At 35.0% G+C, this 13301-nt stretch overlaps 1 pseudogene; it reads right to left on the bottom strand.

Moving 5' to 3' along the window:
- Positions 1-5107: 5107 nt before the first annotated feature.
- LOC128294072 (metal transporter Nramp1-like) overlaps positions 5108-13301 on the bottom strand; it is a 70652-nt pseudogene continuing 62458 nt past the window's right edge.

The raw sequence follows: 13301 nt of genomic DNA, 5'->3' as shown, positions 1-13301 counted from the left end.
TATTGATATTGAAGCAAGTTGATTTAATACATGAAATGATTATTGAAAGATTATTAGTAAAATTTGAATATACATATATTATTGTAAAATGTTACAAATTTGAATTATAGTAATACCATTGAGTATATATATATTCAGTATACGGTTTGTTTCCGTACGCAAGTTAGTTAAAGATAAAAGTTTTGGTCCAGCATCCGAAGCCGATCCCAAGCTCATTTAAGTGGTGAAGTACTTTTCTTTTGTAATGGCATGTACCTAGGATGTTTGTATTGGTCATTTTGATAGATGGTTGTAATATTGGCATGATGTGAATTTGGAAAATTACGTAGATCCTATTTATGACATGTTAAGTTTATGAAATGGCCTATTTTATATGAAAACTTGTGTTGGATTGAATGAGATTGTATTGGATTGGTTTTGAAAATTTTGAGTGAAATGTTTATGATTATACATTGGATAAGTCATTAAATTTCGTATTTGATCTGATATGTCTGGTAATGCCTCGTAACCCTGTTTCGACAAAGGTTTAGGGTTAGGGGGTGTTACATAGTCTAACTATAGGTCTTAGTTGACTGATCTTAATGTGCAGTCAAGACTTGGAGTATGACTCGGGACCCCACTTAACGGTGGTTATGCAGTCGTGGGTTCAAGTTTTGGCTCACCAAAAGAGGATGCTTTGTAAAATCGATACGTAAGTTTGACATGATACTTATAGGGAAAAACTTAGGGGCTTCCTGGTATAACCTACTTATTATTTTTCTCTGTCAACCCTAAAGGCAGTATCATTAACCTCTCAATTGTCCGAAACCAGTGACGATGTTAAGGACAAGTGCACTCTCAGAGGGTAAGCGACTGTGGCGTTGGACAAAAACTGAAGGTTGTTTCGACTCGACAGCTGTTACTGTGATTAATCATGTACTAATAACTACAATCGTTTTTGCACTAGCTCAATATTCAGCTACTGCTATCGCCCCGAATTAACCTCCAACTTTTCTTCACAGCCACCGTCGCTCCTCCTGAAAGTTCTCTTGTATCCAATTCTGTCACCATTTTGGACAATAGGGAGGTTACCGATCCTGCTTTTGGTGGAGATGGAGAAAAAAATAAGTTGGTTATATTGGAAAGCCCTTGACTTTTTCCCTACGATTATCATTTCAAACTTCAGTATCGGTTTTATAAAGCATTCTCTTCTATTGAGGCAAAACTTAGACCCACAACTAAATAACCATTGTCAAGTGGGCTCCCAAGTTATACTCTAAACGATGACCCCTCATTAACATCTGTCAACTAGGAGCCTTACTTATACTTCAACTCATGACAGTATATGCATCGTAAACTTGGGGTTTGAGTTGCATTGTGATGGGCTTCTAAGGCAATGGTTTCATCCCGACGCGATAGATGAAATGTATGAGTCTTCGAGCGTTATCACATCATTGTCAACTAAAATTGCCTTTAAGCTTTCACAATATCTACCTCAAACACAAACACAAACACAAGTAAATCAGTCTCTCATTATTTTCATCCCTAAACCCTTCAAAAACCTTAACCTTAAAAATAAAAACTCAACTGAAGAGAGAGGATAAAATCGTCTAACCTTTCTCTTTAAAACTAGACTATTCCGATAAATATACTTAAAATTGACCTAATTCCTCAAATTTAATTTAAAAACGACATATACTGTTAATTTAGCCTACTCACGGGCTTGTTGCCGCTGCTAGGTGGAAAAAAATTAAAGGAAACAGTGAAGTGGAACACTTTAGGTACCAACTTCATATATTCTATCATTTAATCCATCACCTCGACTATTTTGCTAATTAATCATGAAATTAGTATATTTGAAAGAAAAAGAAAAGCGCGTGGAACAATAAATAGAAATGTGAAATGTAAAAATAATACATAATCTGAAGGACAGAGAAATTGGGGCCTCATATTCTGGTTTGGTTGTGGATTAATATGGGTTAAATTATATAGCCTATCTTACATTTATTTCACTATTTGTCTTGCTAGCTTTTAGTTCTCATGAAGATAGTGGTTAAATTAAAAACAATACATAAAACAACTGAAATTAATAGAATAACAGAAAGCGTTAAAATATAGTGGTTTTATTTTTGATAAGTGCGAGGGGATAACTAGATCAAACTCAAATTCTCATACTTATGACATAATACTTTTTATTATTGGGTTAAGTGGTTGTTGATAAATATAGTGATTGTCGAAACTATTTTCTGAAAACGGGGTCAACTTTGATTTTGAAAACGAAAACGAACATGGGAGTCGCCACCAATCCTTTTTATTTAGGTGTGATCAGATTACCTCGTAATTCAAAAAGTTTAAATTTATTAGAACTATGATTTTTTGGTCTACAAAATCCAAAAAACAGGGTCTACAAAATCCAAAAAATAGGTTCGGGAGTCAGTTACGCACAAGGAAGGATTAGCACTCTCGATACGCACAAAATTGGTACCTAGTTGATTAATTGATGTCTTAACGTCGAAAACTCGAAAAGAATTTAAAATATGATCCTTCTTTTATTAATGTTGGTTAAAAAATGTTTGAACAAATTGAAACGAGCATTAAAGGCCCTCTCGTCCCGAGATAACAAAATGTCACATCCTGTAAGTTAAGACACGCCATTTGAACCCTCGAAAACGAGCTTGCTTTTATATTGTTTTATTTTAAAATTCGTACTTTGATTTTTAAAAGGGTATTTGGTTGTTTAGATCCAACGAGAAAAATCAAAATCCCGTAAGTTAGGGTACGACCTTCTCGAGTTTCTAAACGCAGAATATTGCCTTTATTTTATTTAAAATTCATGTATTTTTAAATTTGAAAGGATATTCGGCTATTTAGGTTTAACGAGAAAATTAAGGCCCCGTAAGTTAGGGTACGTTTTCTCGAATTTCTTAATTGCGAAATATTGTCGGTTTTCAAAATTTTATTTTTTACAAGTTAATTTGGTTAAAAATGTATAATATTTAAAATGGTTCACGAATGAAGTGTCATATTAGCGAAGGACGATAATGAATATGTTAATAAAACAACGTATCAGAATCGTATAATGTACACTATTTTAACATTAACAAACATCATCAAATAAAATAAATAATGACAATGATAATAGCATCAAGACATACACATAAGGAACCATGTCGATCGAATAATAAAGACAAAGAAACAAATACACGAATAAATATAAAGGAAAATAATGTAAAAGATCGAAAACAAAGAAACAAGTTAAAGTAGAAATGAAATTATAGATATAATTTGAAATCAAATATATAGATAAATGATAATAATAATAATAATAATGGTAAAATATAAAAGTACATAAAAGAATATAAATAAAGGAACTTAAATTATTAAAGAAAAGGTTGAAGAGATAAATAAATAAATATAGTGTAACGTAAATTAAAAAATCATAATATCAATAATAATGATGATATTAATAATATAAGAAAAGTCTAACGTTTTAAATCTATATAGAAAGATATAAATAAATAAGTAATAAAATGATAAAATGAAATAAAAGTATTTAAAGATAGTTGCTAAATAAATTTAGAAAGGAAATACAATAATAATAATAATAGTAATATAAAATTAATGATATAATAATATAATAATAATAAGCATAAAAAGAAAATATAATTAGAGTAATAATAACACTAAATTAATTAATAAAATAGCATAAATAACAAAAGGGGACTAATTTGAATTTTAAAATAGAGATTCATGGGCAAATCAGAAATAAAATAAAAGGGAAGGGTTAAATTGTAACGCGCGCATACAAAGAGGGATCAAATGGGCAATAATCCCTGCCTTGCGAAACTCGCAAACCTAATGTGGACCAAAATGAAATAAATGCGAAAGTTATGGGGGAAAATTACAAAATCAAAAGAAATGAATAGGATTTAATTGAAAAAGGGTGAAAAAGCGGAGGGACTTGTCGCATAAATATCCCATTTACAAAGAAAACATGCGGATCCTGACTCAAGCAGGTTGGGTCACAAGGGTCAGCCTTAAACAGCACCGTTTTGGCCCTTAGATGGCTAAAGCAAAACGATGCCGTTTTGCTTCATCTATTGAAATAAAAAAAAAATTAACTTCATTTTCTCACCTCTTCTTCAAAAAAAAAAAAAAAACAAAAACAAAAAAAAGAGCTCTCAACTCTCTCCCTCACCCCTCATGGCCGGCCTAGCTCCGGTCGATGCTTATACTTTATAGAATAAATGTTTATACTTTTTATTATTATTTTAATTGATGTAATCGCATGCTGTGTTTCCCTGGTGATAAAATTGATGGTTGTAGAAAAAAACAAGAGAGTAGAAGCCTGTCTTATTATTCTCTATCAACAAACAAAACAATGGTCAATCATGCAGGCTATTATCATGGTGTAAACATATACACTTTTGGATAATGACATGATTCACAAACCCAATTGTTTGTTTAAAACTTAATTATTAGTATAATTTAATAAATTTACTAATTTTCAATTAATTTACGAATTATTTAAAGAAAAGGCAAAAGAACATTTGTACACACGATTCTTAGTATAGATGTTCGATTACCATGTTATTTCTCTCAATTACTTTCTTTTATTTTTTGCTTATTTATGTTATTAGCTGATAATTATATCTTTATCGCATCGCATCGTATCGCAGGTAATTGTGATTTCATAGATTTTAGGAATTGGAATCATTGGCATCAACGTGTAATATTTAATATCGTTTGTAGATTGGTTGGTTCACAATGATGTACCAAAATTAGGGAATGTATTCATTGGAATCATTGTGCTTCCTTTAATGGCGATTTACATTATTGCAGTCATCTATCTAACATGCAGAAAAGACATTGTTATTACATATGTAGAGCCCCAAACAGATGAAGGAGCAAATACCCAATTTGTTTGTTTTGAATGCAATGATATTGTCATATTAGGTAGTTTCGATCTCTCAATTCAAGTTTTTTTTAAAAAAATACTATTATGTTCTTTGAAGTTAAAATATGAATCTTGGGTTGGATTTCCTTCTCTCTCTTTTTTTCCCGATTTTGAAAGTACGTTTATTTGTAACCTTTATGAGCTAAGATTTTAGACTTGTCCAAAAGAATGTCATAATGCTAAAAGGGCAACGACATAAAGGGCTTTGCTAGATTTCCCCAAAACATTCTGCAATATTGGCCAAAATACAGTTTCTTACCTTCAATTTTGGTTTGCTAATGAAAAGTTTTAGTATGTTTAATTAGTAATTTCGGACCTGGAGAAGGAAAGAAGTTGAGTTGAGATTAAGATCGTTGCAACGTTTCTGGTTAGCACTGGAAACATTATTAGCTGTGTAGACCGAGGCGGACACTTCAACAACCGCTACGTTGATTAAAAACTCCACAAACAAGGCGATGCCACTCTTTATTAGAAAATATCTACTGGTATCCTGACCAAATCAATGAAAGCAACCATAACTTAGCATGCATTAACAAACTAGAACTATAGCATTGCACTTTCAATGATGATATCGTTTACTTTGGCTTACATTAACACCTCGAACAGAGTTTGGTACTTTTCTGCTGAGCACCAGAGCTGAGTGAAGGTAGATATTATGCCTGTAATTCACACCATTTTTTGTAGTTAGAATTAACTAAGAGCTTTATTGAAATGTAATTCGATGAGATTTGGTCCTGCTCTTATAAAGTCGGGTTTCGAAGATTTTATGAGAGTTTATTAGTGGTTCATGTGAAGTGCACATGAAAATCTTCTAAGGAACCTTTTTATGGGCAAGATTTTCAAAAAAGAAAAATATAGGGCATTAAAAAGTAGAAAGTGATTGATGCGTCGTTGAGAGTACCAAAAATATCCTATTCCTTGTAAAATAGTAAAAATAATAGTAAAGGGGAAGTAGGGTCGAATCTTCAGGGACCGGATTGTACAAATGCTCGTTTCTTGAAATCCTGGACAATTTCTTGGCCAAGAAAACCTGTGTTCTTGAAAAATAAAAAAAATGGAATTAAGAATTTCGATTTGGAAAAATAAAATAAAAACAGAATCTAAAGTGAGTTAAAATTGCGAAATTATATAAATTGCGGAAATTAAAATGAAGAATATAAAAATAAACAGAGTTTGGGGAAAAGAAAGTTTCTCATGTGGCGAGATTCCAGCATCCGGTTGTCTCGTTCCACCTTGGGTTCAATCCTTGGCTTTTAAGTAACCCTTCTCGAGCAGGATAAGTCAGTTATAGTGGAAGAGGACGCCTACGACCACCAGCTCCAAGGATTTAGACTTAAAATTTGGCGGAGCCTAACTCTAGCCAATAATTGCTTTTGTGGGACTATTTTCTGCTTGATCATCACTTCCCAACGGCGAATACCACGCCGTTTTGTCTTTTGGATTCGCCAACCTCTGACGCAGAAAGCGAACGAATCGACTGTGCAATTTTCCCAAAACGTACAAAGCGACCGTTCCTTGCACAAGTTGAAAAGATCACCTATTAAGGGATACGGACGGAAGCGTCAGCCCCGTAATGCAGAGAAGTGAGGAATACCTTGTTGAGAGGGCTAAGCGCGAGTTCTAAGCCTCATGAACCTTTTTGGGGAATTTTGACAACCTTCGGCTAGATTGGTTTAGTGGCTCATGATTTTTGGGAAAGAAATAAATAAAATAGATATGGGATTTTTATTGAAGAAAATATGGAGAGAACAAAAGACAGAGTTTTTGGGAGAGGGAGTGATTACAGAAAAAAGAGATGTCAAATATGTGCTACTCCATCCCTTATTTATAGTACTAGAAAATCTAGTCTATTCCTAATGAAATTCTAAAATATAAATACAAATAAATAAAGATAATTAAAGATAAATAAAGATGAATGAAAATAAATCCTAGAATTAAATCTAAATAAAAATATTTAATAATTATCCTAATATAATTGAAATTAAAATAGAGTCTTGTGCTATGAAATCTCTTTTTTTTGCACTTTAGCCATTAGGTCTTCCATGTTTGCATTTTTGGCACCACTTCTGTCTTTCTTTGCATGTTGGCCCATTATATCTTCAAACTTTTTGCCTTTAAATTTCCTCTTGCCTCTAATTTAGTCCCTAAAAGATAAAAGACCGCAAAATAATCCAAATTAGTAGGATCATACTCAAAATAAGCATGCAATTAGCACATAAAATATGTCGTTCTAGAGTATTATCAAATTCCACCCTACTTAGCCCATGCTTGCCCTTAAGTATGGTTCGTGTCTACTGTGAAAATTAAATCCTGCCATGAAAGAAATACTATTCTAAAGTTTTATGAAAATTAGCAAAATACATTTGAAAGATAAAGAGAACCCTTAGCTTGCTTTAAGTAAAATTTGAAAAAAGTATTCCAATTAACACACACAAAAATTAAGATCGACTTGGATTATTTTATGAAAATTAGGTAAATTACCAAACCTATCAAGACACCTTATTTATTTCTCCTTTAATCCCCCAATTTTATTAATACCTCCTTCTTCTTTTTTTCTTTTTTCTTTTTAAATTTTATTTATTTATTTTTACTTAGGAATATATTGAACCTTTTGACGCGAAGAGAGATGATAGCCAAGCACCCTACCCCGGTTACTCAGCCCAACACATTCCTAATTTTTATTTTTCTTAAGAACATATCAAATCTTTTGACGCGAAGAGAGATGACAGCCAAGCATCTCACCCCGGTTACTCAGCCCAACACATTCTTAAAAATTAATTCCGATTATCAGAGTTTTACCTAACACGTTACACAACCTTTTGACGCGAAATAGGATGACAAACCAAGCACCCTACCCCGGTTACTCAGCTAGTCACGTCTTAAGCTGCACTCATAACCATGAAAAAATTATTATTATTAAACGAAGTTTTAATTTTGGAGGACTTAAGAGCAACAATCAAGTGTCAAAAATAAGTTTCAGCAACCATCTTAATAGTCATGAACATATTTTAAGCATGCAATTGTATTAAGTGTCCTATTTGTATTTAGACTTAGTCAAATTTACTAAAAGCAAAATAGGGTTAACTCTATTAATCAAAATTATTCAGCCTAAAAGAAATAAAACAATGGAGATGCAATCAAATAGGCAAAATCATAACTAACTCAGCAAACAAAAATCATGCATGTGGGTCAAACAGTGGGCAATTCGTGGTCAAATTCGTGGGTATGAAAAGAGGTAGAATATTCTTTAAAAAAAAATTATATGGGCAGCAACAACCAAATCAGCATCTAAAACGACAGAAATCATGAGGAATGTCTTCTCTTACTTAAAACACATAGTCCTCGATATGGAATAAATAAAATAGGAGAAAAACGTATAGAGTAACTCCTTATGTAATTATTGTCATTCGCGTATGATTGCAATGAGATCCGCTAGTTGCTGTTTGGCTGCAGGGTTGTCTCTCCCTATCTTCGTTTCGATTACCTAGAAGAAGAGAATTTTATTAATATCTGAAAATAATAAATAATAAAATAATAAGATAAAATAAAAATAGAAATAAAAATTGGGTTGCCTCCTAATAAACGTTTGTTTAACGTCATTAGTTCGACGCCGTGAATGGTTCTATGGTGGCTCTAACTGAATCTTTTCGACTGTGTGGGCTTGAAAATTTTCATAAAATGGCTTCAACCGTTGGCCATTGACTACGAACCACTTCCTTGTTTCTTCACTCTCTATTTCAACTGCCCCATGTATGAATACTTGGGTCACAATAAAATGTCCTTGCCATCGAGATCGAAGCTTACCTGGGAATAGCTTTAATACGGAGTTATAAAGCAAAACTTTTTACCTTACCGAGAAATGCTTCTGACCTATTTTCCTATCATGAAACAGTTTTGTTTTGTCTTTATAAATACGAGCATTCTTATAGGCATCATTACGAATTTCCTCCAACTCTTGAATGTCCAATTTTCTTGCCTTCCCTGCAGGCTCTAACTCCATGTTACATTGTCGAATAGCCAATAAGCTTTGTGCTCCAGTTCTACTGGTAGATGACACGCTTTGCAAAAAATAAGTCGATACGGGGTCATGCCAATCGGGCCCTTATACACCGTCTGATAGGCCCAAAGCGCATCATTGAGCCGAAGACTCCAATCCTTTCGGTTGGGCTGAACTATTTTTTCCAAAATGAACTTGATCTCCCTGCTTGAAATCTCTGCTAGGTCGTTTGTTTGGGGATGGTAGGCTATTGCTAAACAATGATGAACTCCATATTTTGATAATAGTACCTCCATGACCTTGTTGAAAAAGTGGGTACCACGATCACTGATCAAAGCTCGAGGTATGCCAAACCTAGAAAAAATAGCTCGTTTTAGAAACTTCATAACAGTTTTAGCATTATCATTGCGAGTAGGCTTTACTTTTATCCACTTAGAAACATAGTCTACTGCAAGAAGTATATATACGTTTCCAAACGAAGAAATAAAGGGGCCCATGAAATCGATGCCCCATACATAAAGAATCTCACATACATGAATTAGAGATAGAGGCATTTGATTTCGTTTAGTGATGTTACCTGTATGTTTGCATTTATCGCAAGACTTACAGAAGTTATATGCGTCACGAAAAATTGTGGGCCAATATAGCCCACACTCCAATACCTTGTGAGCTGTCAGTTTAGGGCCGAAGTGACCTACATAAGCTTCTGTATGACAAAAAGTAAGGATAGAGGTTACCTCGGTTTCTGGAACACATCGTCTTATTATCTGATCTGAACAGTGTTTCCACAAGTATGGGTCATCCCAAATGTAATATCGAGCTTCCCGTCTAAGCTTGTCCTTTACCGAAAGTGCTAACTCAGTGGGTGACGATCCTTTGGTTAAGAGATTAACTATATCCGCATACCATGGATAGTGAGTCTCGGTCAAAAATAAGCTTTCATCAGGGAACTCATCCTTTATAGGAACATCATCAAATGAAGTTTTTATCCCACTCAGGTGGTCAGCCACCAGGTTTTCACATCCCTTTTTGTCACGAATTTCGATGTTAAATTCTTGGAGCAGCAAAATCCATCTAATGAGCCTTGGTTTCGCCTCCTTCTTTGTGATCAAGTACCTAAGAGCTGCATGGTCAAAAAAAATAATCACTTTAGATCCCAATAAATAAGATCGAAATTTATCTAAAGTGAATACAACTGCTAAGAGTTCTTTTTCTGTAGTGGTGTAGTTGCTTTGTGCAACATCTAGGGTTTTTGAGGCATAACAAATGACATGAGGCTCTTTGTCTATCTTTTGCCCTAACACAGCCCCCACACTGCGTTCGCTTGCGTCGCACATAATTGCAAAAGGGTAGTTCTAATCTGGTGTTTGCACTATAGGAGCGGTCACTAACTTCTGCTTGAGTGTATCAAAAGCCTCCTTACATTTTGGGCCGAACTCAAATTTCCTATCTTTCTGCAATAACTCGCATAATAGTTCAACCACTTTTGAAAAGTTTTTTATGAAATGCCTGTAAAATCCTGCATGGCCAAGAAAAGAACGAATTTCCCTTACAGTGGAGGGATATGGCAAAAAATTAATAATGTCAATTTTGGCCTTATCGGCCTTAATTCCCTTGGCAGAAACTATATGACCTAGAATTAGACCCTTGTCTGCCATAAAATGACACTTTTCATAGTTCAAGACAAGATTAAATTCTATGCACCTATTCAAAATTATCGTGAGGTTTTTAAGGCATTCATCAAAATAATTTCCATACAGAGTAAAATCATCCATAAAAAATTCAATAATTTTCTCCACATATTCAGAAAATATACTCATCATGCATATCTGGAATGTGGCTGGTGCGTTACAAAGTCCAAATGGCATCCTTCTGTGCGCAAAAGTGCCGAATGGGCATGAAAAAGTGGTCTTTTCCTGATCCTCTGGTGCGATTGGAATTTAGAAGAAACCTGAGTATCCATCGAGACAACAAAAGTGAGTTTTACCTGATAAACGTTCAAGCATTTTCCTCCAAGTAGATTCTATGTGTGCATGTCAAGGGGCTTATTCCTTTCAAATCAGCAATGGTCCAGCCAATCGCGTCCTTATGACTTTTCAGTACCTGGATCAAACTTTCTTCCTCGAGCTTAGAGAGTTTGTTGGAAGCTATGATTGGTAGGGTATTACCTTTTCCCAAAAATGCATACTTAAGATGTTCGAGAAGCGGTTTCAATTCCAATTCTAGAGCTTGCACAACAAAAGGTAAAAGTTTAGTATTTGATGGAGACAATAACTCATTAATAGATTCATAGTCATCAAATATAAATTTAGATTTATCTTTATAAATCAACTCAAATGTCTCATCTACTAATGAGTCGATTATGTCGACACGATTTACGCTCAAAATTTCGCTTGGATGACTAATGGCGTCATAAAATTAAACTTCACGATCTCTCCATCAAATTCCATTGTAAGAGTTTCGCTTCGAATGTCGATCTTAGTGCTAGCAGTACTGAGGAAAGGTCAGCCCAACAGGAGGTTCGAAGATCCAGTAATGTTATCCTCCTCCATCTTTATCACATAAAAATCTGCAAGGAAAATAAGTTCATTAACTTTACCAGTACGTCCTCAAGGACTCCTTCGGGGTGCATAACAAACCTGTCTGCCAACTGAATTATAACACCTGTTTTCGTCAGAAAACCCGCGTTAAGTGATTCATAAATAGAATAAGGCATAACATTTATGGAGGCCCCTAAATCACACATGGCCTTCTTGATCCCCAAATAGCCTATTTTGCATGGTATAGCGAACATACCCTTATCTTTGCATTTTGCCGGCATTTTCCACTATAACACTGCGGATACATTCTCACCAATATTTACCTTTTCGTTACCTGTTAGTTTTTGTTTGTTGGTGCAAAGCTCCTTGAGGAACTTGGCATACCACAGAATCTGTCTGATGGTATCCAGCAGTGGTAAATTGATCTCGACATTCCTGAATGTTTCGAGAATCTCTTTGTCTTCCTTACTTTTTCGACACAGATTTAATCGTCCTGGGAATGAAGGTTGGATTTTCGGCAGTGGGGGTTTCGCTCGAACCTGTTTGTCATTTTTGGGTTTTTCTTGGGTGGTTTCTTGGCCAAGATTTCTGCCGGGAATTGGTTCCAGTACCTTTCCACTTCACAGCCTCACTGTATTTGTGTTTTTCCTCGGGTTTGGTTCTATTTGTGATGGCAGCTTTCCTTAAGAGTTCAATCTCTCAATTGATGTGGTCAACTCCCTTATGGATGCCTCGGTTTTCTGTTGGAAATCCTTCGTCTCTCTTTGGAAATTAAGAGTTTGCTGTTGAAAATCAAGGACATTAGCTGCTAATTTATTGACCATGGTTTCTAGAGAATTACCTGAATCTCGAGGCTGTTGTGGGAATCGATTTGGTTTAACTGGTTAAATTGTGGGTTGGCCCCATAACTTAAGTTAGGGTGATCCCTCCATCCTGGGTTGTAGGTATTAGCGTAAGGGTCGTATCACCTTTATGGTGGCCCAGGAAAATTTCCCACAGCATCTAAATGAGCCATAGTATCATCATTCAAACTGGGACATGTATCAGTTGTATGTTCAGGGGTAGCACATATTCCACATAACCAGGCTGTCTTTGCTTTTTCTGCAACAAGAGAATTCAAAATATTAGCAATTCTATCAACCTTCTCTTCTGAGGTCAAATTACTTAGCTGGTGAACCTTTCTAGGGGGTTCAGGATTGGCTTGAAATTGCTAAGAATTTGCAACCATTGTGGAGATTAAGTCTCTTGCTTGTTGTGGAGTCATGTTGACCAACACTCCTCCACTCGTGGCATTTACCATATTTATCTCCATTGGTTTTAGGCCATCATAAAAGTACTGGAGCAAAGACTGTTCTGTTATACTGTGTTTGGGCAACTTGTACACAACTTCTTAAATCGCTCCTAATAGTCGTACAGAGACTCTGTGTCTTTTTGCCTTATTCCCACGGTTTCTCTTCTTAACTCGGCTGCACGTGACAATGGGAAAAACCTGTTGAGAAACAAATGAGACAATTTAGCTGAAGTCGTTACAGATCCAGGAGGTAAATAAAATAACCATTCCCTAGTAGAATCTGTTAAGGAAAAAGAGAAAGCACACAGTTTAATTTGATCCTCAGTTACCCCTTGAGGTTTCATACTAAGGCAAACCATATGGAATTCTTTCAATTGCTTGTGGGGATTTTCGCTCTGTAACCCTTGAAAAGTTGGCAGTAGCTGGATCAAGCCTGACTTTAATTCAAAATCAGTATCCATAATAGGATACGTGATGCATAGTGGCGGTTGTTCCGTCGGCGCTTTGGCCAGTTGCCGAATTATCTGAGCCATAGGT

The sequence above is a fragment of the Gossypium arboreum genome, chromosome 6 (genome assembly GCF_025698485.1).
Source record: "Gossypium arboreum isolate Shixiya-1 chromosome 6, ASM2569848v2, whole genome shotgun sequence".
Lineage (NCBI taxonomy): Eukaryota > Viridiplantae > Streptophyta > Magnoliopsida > Malvales > Malvaceae > Gossypium > Gossypium arboreum.
This window is presented reverse-complemented; position numbering and strand designations above follow the sequence as displayed.